We start from the raw sequence: 13,251 nt of genomic DNA, 5'->3' as shown, positions 1-13,251 counted from the left end.
GGTTAGTTCGGATTCCACACCCCCAGAACTGATATCCGAACCAATCGCTAACAAAGGCCATTGGTTTGGTTCGAATTAGACCCAATTACCCGTTGGTTCTAGAACCAATTTAATTGGTTCAGTTCAGATTCGGATAGATAATCGGATATCCGCTACCCGTGCTCAACTCTACCAGTAGAGATCATAAAAAATAAACAAGAAATATTTTTTTTTCTTTTTTTTTTTGGTGTACTAACGCAAAATAAATATAATCTAACACAGTCTAATTTATAAAATAAATATTCATAATTTATTCATTAAAAAACATAAAATAAAAAAATATAACATAACATAAAAGTTTTTTTTTTTTTTTGTGTTTTATTTTTGTTAATGATAAAGAAAATTTAGAAATCGATTTTTATTTGATTTTATTCTTAATAAAGACTTATCGAGACGGTTTGAATTTTAATGTACAAAATCAGACACCTCATTATTTGTCAAACTTACATCCAAATCTACTACTTATCTCATAGTTTTGCGATTCAAGATCATATTGTTGATCTCTTAATGAAACCCATGTCTATAAAATTGTTTGATAAATTTAAGGTCAAACTTAGGATGAGAAATAATTCCTTTTAAATTAACGTGTGCGACATGGGGGCGTACAAAGCCATGTTGACTTTTGATAGTGCTAGCGGTTTGGAAAAGGCACTGGGTGCTGGTATGGGCAGCCTACTACAGTTCTTTGAAAGTGTGAGCCACTGGGAGGAGCATGTGCGATGCGATAAGAGGAGAGTGTGGCTTGAGTGCGTTGGACTGCCGTTGCAGGTTTGGTCAGCAGACACATTCTATAAGATTGGAAGCCTGTGGGGTGATGTGGTGTGCTGTGATGAGAATACAACTTCCTTGTTGTCGTTTGGCGCTGGACGTGTTCTGGTTGATACGTGCAGGTATGAAGTCATTCATGAACGGATTCGTGTCCTGATAGGAACAGAAGGTTATGATGTCTTCGTTACGGAGAATGGGGGCAATGCAACTCGAGTAGCAGGGAATGTGAGAAAGGATGGTTCGGCCGGAAAATGTGGATTCTCAGTAGGAGCCGGTCATTCAACTAAGGACAGACTAGGACACGGTGAGGGTTACCGGAGTCACATACAGCGGCTGGAGTGGGATGCAGAGGCGGAATTGATGGCCTTGGTGCCTAGGGAGGACGACCAGCAAAGGGGTAGAATCGTAATTCACTCAGAGGATTTGAATGAGTGGAGTAACAGATTCTTAGTTTCTAAAACGGTAAACAAGGAAATCAATTCCAAAGAGAAAATTGCTGATATTACGGGATCCCTGGCTAGCAGTGAGGAGGTAAATTCGGAAAAAACTATATCATGGGACTATGAAAGACGTTGTATGCGCGAGGAAGCTGTTTTGCATAAGACTAGAAGGGGTTTGGAAGTCATTGGGCCCACTCACCATAAAAATAATGCTGAGGCCCATTCTATCCATTCTAAGGCCAAGGATGTGAGGTTGGGCCAAAACCAAGAAGACCAAAACTCTGCTCTTCAAGCTGGACCGGGTCGGAACCGGGTCGGAGGTAACTTGGCGGTGCTGGGTCAGACAGAATTACTAGCGGGTTATGTGGGAGGGGAACGGGGCTATGGTATTGACGGAGAGGCCAAAGTCGGCGCTGACTCTCTTGCCGACGGGAGGGAGCCGAAGGGAGTGACGAAGCTTGTGGCGACTGCTGGTGTGAGAGGAAGGGCGAGCCAGGATGCGGTTGATAACGGAGGGCGATCTCGGTTGGAGCAGTCCGCAGTCAGCGGGGATGTGGACCAGGCGCCGTGGTCGACGACGATTAACGGCGAGAAAGGAAGGGGAAGCCAGGGCGCAGGCGTGGAAGGTAGCCATGTATGGTTGACGAAGCCCGCGGTGGAAAAGGGTAGGGAGCAGTCAGCGCGAGCGCAGCTTGTCCATGGTGGGGAGCCGGGGTTCGCTGAGACCAGGCAGGTTATCAGTGGAGGTGCTGAAGGGCCGAATGTCACTGGAGGGGTGGCTGAGGTGAGTGTAAGGCAGGAACGAGGAGGGATGGCCTCGGACTGGTTGGGTGAGGAATCTAGTTTGCGTGTTGGTGGTTTTGGCGATGCAGGGGCACGTCTCAATGGGGGCCAATGCGATGAGGGTGGGCCAGAAGGAGATGAGGCTCACGGAATAGTGGCAGAGTCTAAGATAGAGGGAGAAGACGCAGTTGAGGATTCGACTGGCCTAGGGTGTGACAGTTGTGATGCGGGTAGCGACGCAATATCAGAAATGCCAGACAAAAGAGCGAAGGAAATGTCCGAAAACAGGAAGGCATGGGAGCTTGCAATGGAGTCTGGAGCAGTGTAGTATGATGAGGAGGATGATATAATGGCGATATTGCAAGCACAAAATGAAGCGATCGCTCGGAAGAAGAAACAAGCGAAGCAGAAGGAGAAAGCTAGGAGAAGTCGTCCGAAAAATCGAAAAAAGGTGTGTATAAATGTGTTAAAATGAATTTTAGCTCTTGGAATATTAGGGGATTGGCTGGAGTTGGAAAATTAAGTATGGTGAAAAATTTTAGGAGGAAATTTAATCTGAGTATGCTAGGATTAATAGAGACAAAGAAAGCAGCATTAACTAAGTTTGAAGTAGCCCAACTTTGGGGAAATGATGCAGTTCAGTGGGAGTTTGTCGGCGCGGAAGGGGCGTCAGGAGGTATGCTCTTGATGTGGGATGACGCAGTATTTAAGCTATATAACTGCTATAAAGGGGATAGATGCTTATGTGTGGATGGTGTGCTGTTGAATAATAACTTTCATTGTGCTTTCTGCCTAGTGTATGGTGCACATGTAAGGGAGGAGAAGTTGTTGGTATGGGAAGAGTTAAGCTTTCTAGCTGGGTTATGTCAAGTGCCGGTTTGTTATCTGGGGGACTTCAACGAGGTTACTCAGGTGGAAGAGAGGAAAGGGGCTGTTTCGTTGACGACGTCTGCAGTAGATTTTAAATCATGGATTCAGGATATGGAGTTAGTTGACCTTGCTCTGACTGATCGAACGTTCACTTGGTTCAGGGGCCAGTCCTGCAGTCGCATCGATAGGGTCCTGGTCAGCCTAGAGTGGTTAGAAGAATTTCCGGATACAAGGTTGCGAGGTGGACCTAGAGGATTATCAGACCATTGTCCGTTGATTGTGGATGTGACACGTATGAGAGGGGGACCAAGACCTTTTCGTAGCCTGGATTCTTGGTTTTCTCATCAAGGATTCCGGAGAATGGTAAAGGAGGAGTGGAGGAACTTGGGGGATGCTCCTTTCTTGGATAAGCTGAAGGGGTTGACGATTCCACTTGGCAAGTGGCACAAGGAGAATTTTGGAAACATGGATATGAGGATTAAAAGGTTTGAAGAAGAGATCAAGATAGTCGATGACTTGGTGAGCAATGGAGTGTATGATGAGACTATGGAATCTAGAAGAAAGGCACTTGTAAGCTCATGCAAGAAGTGGTATATTAGAAAGGAACTCCATTGGAAGCAGATGTCCCGGTCCAGGCATGCTAAGGAGATGGACAGGAATACTCGTTACTTTCACAACTTAGCCTCAGCTCGAAGGAGAAACAACCGCATTGATGCTCTAATGATCAATGGAAGGCTAGTACGAAATCAAGCCATGATCAAGGTTGCTGTACGAAATTTCTATAAAGACTTGTACCATCAGGAGACATCGCCTAATATAGGGTTCCGGGACGGACTGGTAGAGCAGATAAGTGAGGAAGAGGCAACAGAGCTGGAGTTGATGCCATCCGTGGAAGAAATAAAGGAAGCAGTTTGGGACTGTGAGGCAACTAAGGCACCAGGAAGTGACGGGTATAATATGAACTTCATTAAGAAGTGTTGGGATGAGGTCGGTAGGGAGTTCACAGAGGCAGTGATGGGATTCTTTCAGTCTACGGTGCTACCTAAGGATTCGAATGTCACTTGGGTGGCACTAGCGCCGAAGTTTGTTGGTGCCAAAGAAATTAAAGATCTCCGGCCGATTAGTATGGTGGGCTGTGTATACAAGGTCATTTCTAAGGTGTTGGTTCGGAGGATGCGGAAGGTTATGCCGGGTTTAGTTGGGGAGACTTAGAGTGCTTTCGTGAAGGGCAGGAAAATACATGATGGGGCTCTGATTGCCTGTGAAACTGTGCAGTGGCTGAAAGTCAAGAAGAAGAGCTCGGCGATAATCAAATTAGACTTTCAAAAAGCTTATGATAGGGTCAAGTGGAGTTTTGTGGATATTGTTCTGCACAAGATGGGATTTGGCAGTAGGTGGAGGGCTTGGATAAAGGAATGTGTTTGCTCGGCATCTATGTCGGTTCTAATTAATGGTTCCCCCTCGAAGCCGTTCAAAATGGAAAGGGGACTAAGACAAGGAGACCCTCTGTCCCCCTTTCTGTTTGTGCTAGTGGTGGATGTTCTCCATAGAATGATTCAGGAGGCTGTGAGGAATGAGCGTATCATTCCGATTCTGATTGGGCGAGACAACATTGAGCTCTCACACTTGCAGTTTGCAGACGACACGATCCTATTCTGTCCTGCTGAGGAGAAGACGATTAGGAACTACCAACGTTTGTTGCGTTGCTTTGAGCTGATGTCTGGTTTGAGTATCAACTTTGAAAAGTCCAGTTTTATTCCGGTGAATTGTGAGAGGCGGTGGACACGGAAGATGTGTAATGTATTGGGTTGCAAGGAAGCTTCCCTACCAGTCAGGTACCTGGGCATCTCTCTGGGAGCAAACCCGAGGCTTGTTCGGACATGGAAACCGGTGATTGACAAGGTGGAAGAAAAGCTGAGCCTGTGGAAAGCAAAGTCCCTCAATAAGGCGGGTAAGCTGGTCCTCATTAAATCGGTTCTTAATAGCCTACCTGTTTACTATCTCAGTTTGTACAAGATGCCCAAAGCAGTGGCGGAGAAGCTGATCTCACTACAAAGACGGTTCTTATGGAGTAAAGAGGACGGGGGGTATGGGATGCCGCTAGTAAAATGGGATATAGTAATGGCTCCAAAAAAGGCAGGAGGGTTGGGAGTTGGTGATACAGTGGCTCGAAACACAGCCTTACTGTTCAAGTGGTGGTGGAGATTCTCGAAGGAGGACTGTCCTTTATGGAAGAAAGTTGTTTGCTCCTGTAATAACATGAATCCTTCTGAGATGCTGAGTGGACAGCCAATACCTACAAGAGGGGGTCCTTGGAAGGAGATCTGTCAATTACAAATCAGAGAACCTCAGGTGAGAGAAAGGATGGTCAGCGACTTGTCCATGGAGGTAGGTAATGGCAGATTAATCCGGTTTTGGGAGGATAACTGGTTAGCTAGTGGTCCATTGAAAGATGTGTTTCCAAGACTTTTCTCGGTTTCAAACCTCAAAGGATCCGTTATAGGGTACTGTGGGTTCTGGGATGGGTTAGAGTGGATTTGGAGTTTTCAATGGAGGAGAGAGTTATTCCAGTGGGAGTTGGAGCTAGTAAACCAACTTCAAGAGAGGCTACAAACAGTAAAGTTAACAAACGAAAGAGAGGATAGTGTGGTATGGAAATTTGATAAATCTGGTATTTTTTCCACTAACTCCTTTGTGCAGGTGCTGCAATCAGAGACTCTTCCGGAGGACATCACAACCTATAGTTTCACTAGTGCTATCTGGAGAGGGTTCGTACCCCCAAAGATCGAGCTATTTGGTTGGTTTGTGTTGGTGGGCAGGGTGAAAACCAAGGATAGATTGTGTAGATTAGGCGTTATTGCACAACAAGATAATTTGTGTGTGTTATGCGGTAAGTCTGAAGAGACGGCGTTTCATTTGTTTATTGGATGTGAGCTCACTTGGCAGGTGTGGAGTGCTTGGCTGTTCGCTCTTGGGAGGATTTGGACACTGCCAGGTTCTTTAAAGGATCACTTCCTAAGTTGGATGACTGGTTCAGTGCGGAAGGATGAGAGGAAGCGGTGGTTCATTGGATTTTTTGCTGTTATATGGACAATCTGGCTAGAAAGGAATCGTAGAATCTTCAAAAATCAAGTATCTAGTGTGGCAGAAATTCTAAACAGGTCTTTTGAATTCTCTGATGAATGGCTTGGTGGTGAACCCTTTGGTTATTGATGGCATTGCCGAAGATGACTAGGGGTTGTCATGTACGCTAAGTAATCTGGTGTTGTTCCTGTTTCATGTGTTGTTATGGTTTACTCTATTGCTCCACCTTGTGTGTTGAGCTCTTTATTTCAAAAAAAAAATTAAGAGGTGTTAAGAAAATAAGTAAAAAGGATAAAAATTTGTTACAATTTATTATAGAATGTTGGTTTTTACACTAATATCTAGCTACATTTTCTCTTTTTTAAGTGTGTATAAATTTACTGTAATATATTTTTTTATACATAATAATTAAAGCACATATTTCACAGCTTCGTTTTTTTTTTTTACTCAATGATCTGTTTTCATCTTTCTCATATCACAAATATTCTCAGATACGTTTAGAAAAATTAAAATTTTAGAAAAAAAGACAGTAGACAATATGAATAATGAAAAACTTAAAAAATTAAGGAATATCTCACCAGTAGTACATGAATTTTATAAATGTTGCATGTGTAATTTACTAAAGCAATGCCTTGTAAAAAACTAAAATCATTATCACTAATTAGTTCGTTGTCGTCATGATCACTCTACTTCAAAAGTTATTTCTTGAAAAATTTGACCCCACACTAAAATATTAAAAAAAAATCCCTTCAAACTAGGACATGTAAACATTGAGTTATTTGTCTCCAAGGTTGCAGTAAGACCTCATAACTAGGGGTGGCAATATGTACCTTATTCGCGGGTACCCAACTCGACCCTATCCGATTGGATAGGATTGCCAACTCGATCTACAGCGGATAGGGTTGGATGCGGATAGGATTCTCGTGCGGGTCGGGTAGGATGTGGGTTGAGCCTCAACCCTACCCGACCAACCCGTACTCTCTATATATGTATATGTTATATACTTATATAAAAATATGTTTTAAATAGATGTTGAATTAAATATCTCTCACTAAATGTAAAATATTCTTAGCCACTAAAAAAAAAAATCATTAATTGATAATTTAATATTCTTTTTTACATAAAAATTAGTTATATTTTAAATTATCATCAAGTTATATAATAAAATTGTATCTTTTTTATAACCCGCGGGTAAGATCGAGTACCCACGAGTTAAGAGCGGGTAAGATTAGGGTTGAAAAATTCTCAACCCGCGAGTAGGGTTAGAATTGGATCCAAACCCTATTCTACCCTACCCATTCACACCCCCTACTCATAACATTCATTCAATGTTGAACAAAGTTATTAGAACATTCTTATCTAGCTTGAAAGTCCAGAAATAGAAATTTTGATTTCTTGTAATATATAGTTGTATACAACTCTTATTGATTGAAAGTGAGTTGGTCCAATTGTTTCTTTTCATAAAATTATACGACAAAATTATATTTTTCGTTGACTCAAAACTGATTTTTTTTTTTTAATTAGATAAATTCAAAGGTCCAATTCATTACAATCCAATCCATGTAAACAAAAAAGTTTTAAGGTATGCAAAATTTTAAAGTTATAGACTTAAGATATTTCATATCACATCAAGTATTGAATTTTGTTTTAAACGAAACACGCTCAAAAAACATACCTAAGGTCTGACTATGCCTCTAAAATAACAATCCATAAAAAAAAGTATCTAATAATAGACCAAAATTAGACATATATTTTTATGTAAGCCAAACCTAGTAAACCATAACATGGTCTAGTCTGGACTGATTTGGACCTATGAATGAGGAAGAGAATTGTTGATTAGCCTTTGATAGTTAAAATATTTAATAGATCAAAAATTAAAAGTCATTAAAAATGTTAAGATAAAATTGATATAAATTAAATCTTAAGATTTTTATAATTTTTAAAAATTTTAGGGATAAAATATACTTTATCCCAACAAATAATACCGGATCCGAGCATTTTGGGTGCAATTTGAGGTCAATACTCACTATTTAATAGTCAATAATGAACAAAATGTATATTTCTTGATCAAATATATTATTTATATATTAAAATTAGTTATTATATATGTGTAATCTAATTTATATTTTAATGTATATTCTACTGTGATAGTTAATTTTGATATATATATAGTTGTTTTTGATAAATAATGTGTCATTAATAATGTTCGTTTATTAATAATCATCTTTTATTTTAAGTACTTGTTTGGATGCCATTAAGTTGATAAAAAAATTAAATAAAAAAAAAAATTTTTAGCGTATTTAACAAATTTTTAATAATAAAAATAAAAATACTAGAAAAATAAAAAAAATTTAAAAGCTACAATTTATAATTTTTTTAAAAAATATATATTTTTTAAAAAAGATATTTTTTACATAATAAATAAACAAAAAGTATTTTTGTATTATTATATCCAACCATAATTAATAAATAAAAATATCTTTTTATGAGATATTCAAATATAAAATTATTTTTATTTTTTAATTTTTTTTTTAAAAAAATAACTCATCAAAAAATAAATTTTTTTAGAAACTCATTCAAATACACTTTAAATAATATTATAACACATTCATCTAATTAAATATATTTAATAATACAAAGTAAGAGCAGTAATAATTAATACAAAATTATACCAGCCTAACATGAAGTATTCCTTGCTTTCAATTATACTTAATAAATCTTGATCAACTGAATTTTGATAGACTCAAACTCAATTAAGGAATATCATTTGTGTCAATTTATATAAAAATTTTACGTGTATTATTATTTTTAAACGGATAATACTAGGTAGACAAAAAAACAGCCAGAACTTACCTTATTTAACATTAATTAATTATCACAACAATTAATGAATATTAAATAAAATAAGTTATGACTATTTTTGGCTGATTTTCTTTGGTTACCAAATATTTCCATTTCTAAACACATTATGTATGTATAATATTTTGTTGTTAGGTATTGATGACTGATGACTCAGTGAATTAGAACAAAAGAAGATGAAATATCTAGAATTATATATTCAATGATGGATAGAGCAGATGACTGTTTCAATATTCTACTGGTGTCTCTAGGTCGTTGTGGAGTTTAACAGCTGAATGGACCATCAAGGCATTAACACAGAAAATCAATGGAATCAAATAGCATGGATGGATGAATTTGATTCATCCTATCATCTAAAAAGATCCCCTATATTGAACATTATCGATGTGCAACATCAGATAGACATAGTAGATTATTACGTTTATACTTTATAGTCTCTTTAAAGCTCGTAACGTTAAACACAATTACTTTCAAACTCAGGTATATTTAAGTCTTTATATTTTTTTTTAATTGACTCTCTAAAATATTTTAAATTTTATAATTAGATCATTATTATATAAAAAAAATGTTTAAATTAATAGAATATTCTATTTTCAAATTAAAAATATCTTCAGTATTTGTTAATTTTTTAAACGTGAGTCTCTCTCTTTTTTTTTAGAATGACACAAAATAATATTTTTTCTTTTTATTTTCTCACCCTTCGACGAAAAACTCTTTTTTTCCTTCCCTTCTCTGTTTCTCGCTATATCATAAAAAACTCAACTTCATCACTCATTATGTGCTCCACGCTCTCGTTTCTCCATCATGATCGCCGCAAAGAATAAATATAATAGAAAATTAACACTTTATAAATATTTTTTAATGTTTATTATTAATAAGGCTTAATTCAAAATTTAAATTGGTTTAACAATTCAATAATTAAAAAAATATATAAAAATTTAATTACAATTTTAATAAAATTATAGAGACTAACAGAATATTCAATTTTAATAATATAATAATAACCTTAGTATAATGATCAATATTAATATTATTTATCTTTTTTACGACAGTGTGATCAACTGTTTTATTTGGCCATGGATTTCTTACTCCTACATTTTTGTGGGAGTATCATTAACCTACATTAAAATAATTACAAAATATACCCCATTTTTTTTTTGTAAAAATCATTAATTACATTTTGATCTCTCTAATTATTGATTTTTTAATTTTGTTCCTTTTCCTTTCATTCTCACGTTAGAAGCATTCAGAGAAGAGAAGAGAAGGTCTGCTAGGGTTTTCATACAATTTCAATTCCTGCATTTCTCTCTTCCTCTTCCTCTGCTGCAAATCTCATTAGCATATCTTCGCCGCCGCAACACGCCTCCGCCGCCACCGCAACCTACTGCCGCCGCCGCGCGCAACCTGCCGCCGCGCACCTGCTGCTGCCGCCGCCGCGCAAGACGCTTCCGCCTCCGTCGCGCAAGACGCTGCTTCAACGCTTGGAGGTTAGTTAATCATTATGCCTTTTCAATTCATGGATCCCTTTTCTTCCTCTCCCTCTGTCATTAAAAAATCTAAATGTGTGTTTATTGGTTATGACTCTCAATATAAAGGATGAAGGATACAAGTGTTTATCTTTTAATAACAAAATTTGTTTCTAGAAATGTGTTTGATGAAAATTGCTTTCTATATTCTGAATTAGTTTCCTAACATCAAATTGATTCTAAAACAAATACTGATAAGATTATTCCTTCTATTAGTTTACAGATTCCTGCATTAAAATCTAACTCTTACAAGTTACAATAAATCTATCATTAACAATGACAAGAATAAGCATTATGATTCTACTATTGAAATTAATATGGATTCACAGGTCAAAGAATGATGCCTATTTGAAGAATTAAAATTCAACTCCCTATACACACAGCATCAGAATTACGAACTGCAACTACACAACCTGGTAATATTGTGCCCAAGAACACTCACAACATGCTTACTCGCTCTAAAACAGTTGCAATCACTTCTAAACTCTTTCACACTCCTTTTCATAAAGAATTCACAGATGAACAACCTCCTAAAACTGCTAAACTTGCTTTACAAATACCACACTGGCATAAGGCTATGCTTGATGAGTATCATGCCTTAATAAAAAATCAAACTTGGACTTTGGTTCCAACATCTGAGCATGCTAAGATAATAGGTTATAAGTGGGTTTTTGCTATAAAAAGACATTTTAATGGTAGTGTTCAAAAGTATAAAGTTATGCTTGTTGCTCAAGGATTCTATTAAGAAGAGGGGTTTGATTTCAAGCATGTTGTTAGTCCAGTTATTAGACCTACAACAATTAGAGTTGTGTTAAGTCTTGCTCTCTCTAGAAACTTCACTATAAGGCAATTTGACTTTAGCAATGCCTTCTGAAATGGAGATTTTTAATCTTATTGGAATTCAGCTTTTGCGATGGTTGTTGTTGTTCGTGTTTATGACTAAAGGTTGAGGTTTGTACTCTTGTTATGGCTTGATGCTAGTTTATGGCGAATCCTTTCATGGTTCTTACCTTCTTTTCCTGTAACAATTCTTCTAGGACTGTGATGCAATTTCGGTAATGAAGGCTGGCAAGCTAAGGTTCTCGAAACCTAATAAATATTGGGTTGAAAGTTCTCAGAAAAGGGTGAGTGTGATCTTGTTGTTTGATGTTATATATGTATCTGTAAAGGCATGCCTTTTGATTTTCATGTTTAATCCTTAGAATGATGATTGCCCAGTATTATCTGTTCACTTCATTGCATTGTTTTTATTTTATATACTTTCTCTATTTTTGTCAAACATTACTATACTTTATGGCAGAAAATCAAGCATGTGTTTCTTTAGTTACAGCGATTTGTTTATCTTGCTTCTTTTAATAGCTAGGTAAATCTGATTTGCAGAAAGAGTATTAAGCCGGTTCATCTATTGTGGTTGTAATTCCATTTATCAGTGTTAAATTTTATTTTTGTTGCGTTTGAAGTTCATTAACTTGTATGAAATTTGCGTACAACTTTCTGTCCTGCTTGCTTTGGATATCTTTTATCATGCTTTTATAATGACTAGCTTCCACCCACAAAATTTGGTTATGCTTTTATAATTCTGTTATGCGTAATCCCTCTCTCTAGCTTTGATAGAATTATAGTTTAATCTGTTAAAACTTTACAACCTTTGGAGTTTCACGTGTTTTGGTTTCATTTGAATCATGCTTAATTGTGGCTAGATGTCTTTTTAAATTAACTGATCCAATTCCATGCTTGCTGATTGCAGTAACATTTCCTCTTAAGAGGACTAGTGTCAAAGGTCCTATTGAGACGAAGCATCAAGCTGAAGAAGTAATATTGTTGTCCAAATAAAAGTGAGCCAAAACAGAATTTGCAACTAATTGATTTTGCAGCACAGCTCAGAGACTGAGTAGGGAGTAAAATTGTACAACTTTAATAGAATTATATTTGTCCCAAAACTATAGGAGAGTACCCTCTTGAATAGTACATGACAGTATGATAGGATTACTTGCCATTTCTTATTTTGGTGAGGCAGAAAAACTACAGACGGACTCAAATTCTATAACAAGGGCATTAGTCCAACGAATTCGGTGCATGCCAAAAAGGTGCTTTTAATAAAATTAACGCTGGGAGAGTATTTCTTTATCAAGTTGTATCTTATTTATTTTTTTTTATACAACACAATAAATAAATATAATATTATAATTCAATGATTAAATATAAGAGATAAATATAAAAAAGAAAAAAAATAGCTAAAGTATTCTAATTCTTTTTATGTATAAGTATATATTATCTTTTTCTTTTCCCAAAAAATTATTTTAGACTTAGGATAAATAAAATTTTAACATGAAAATAAGGGGGTAAGTGGAAAGAAACATAGCATTAGCAACAACATTGACGATGACTTCCACCACATCAAACTCCTGTATAAATTAGTAATAGATTATGGACAAATTTTGTATTTTTCCCAATTAATATGAATATGAAAGTATAAAAACATGTTTAAAATATAGTTGCTTGGCATGTAGCTTTTACTTGATAACTACGATTCATTTGGTATATTGAACCCTGGACTACCCTTTTCCCTTTTAGGACATTAAGCATGTATTGATGTAGCAGGTATATGTATATCTAAATAACAAAAGTAGAGTTTATCAACATCCGATAAATAATAGAACATCGTTTTCACTTTTCACGCAAGATATATATATATATTAATAATAGACAACACTCTTTATTTTTTTGACATGTGTATATAGATGTTTTATTTTATGACTGTATTTTAAATAAAAGTTATATAATAATAAAGTGATAAATGTAACATGAGAGAAAGAAATGTTTGTTTTGAATAATAAAATGAGTACTAGTGTATGTAAGTGTAAGGAAGAGTGGAACAGTGT

The 13,251-nt window shown here is 36.4% G+C and overlaps 1 long non-coding RNA gene across 2 annotated transcripts; it reads left to right on the top strand.

Annotated features, from left to right (window-relative positions):
* The first annotated feature begins 10,048 nt into the window (after window positions 1-10,048).
* Window positions 10,049-12,500, top strand: LOC148563192 (uncharacterized). Of its 2 annotated transcripts, XR_015883645.1 has the most exons (4): window positions 10,049-10,330; window positions 10,699-10,785; window positions 11,407-11,493; window positions 12,117-12,500. It is a non-coding gene; the product is annotated as an uncharacterized LOC148563192 (long non-coding RNA). The 2 variants fall into 2 exon arrangements; XR_015883644.1 differs by having other exon boundaries at window positions 10,699-11,493.
* Window positions 12,501-13,251: the final 751 nt, after the last annotated feature.

This window comes from Arachis ipaensis, chromosome B5, assembly GCF_059453495.1.
Source record: "Arachis ipaensis isolate K30076 ecotype BB chromosome B5, ASM5945349v1, whole genome shotgun sequence".
NCBI lineage: Eukaryota > Viridiplantae > Streptophyta > Magnoliopsida > Fabales > Fabaceae > Arachis > Arachis ipaensis.
This window is presented reverse-complemented; position numbering and strand designations above follow the sequence as displayed.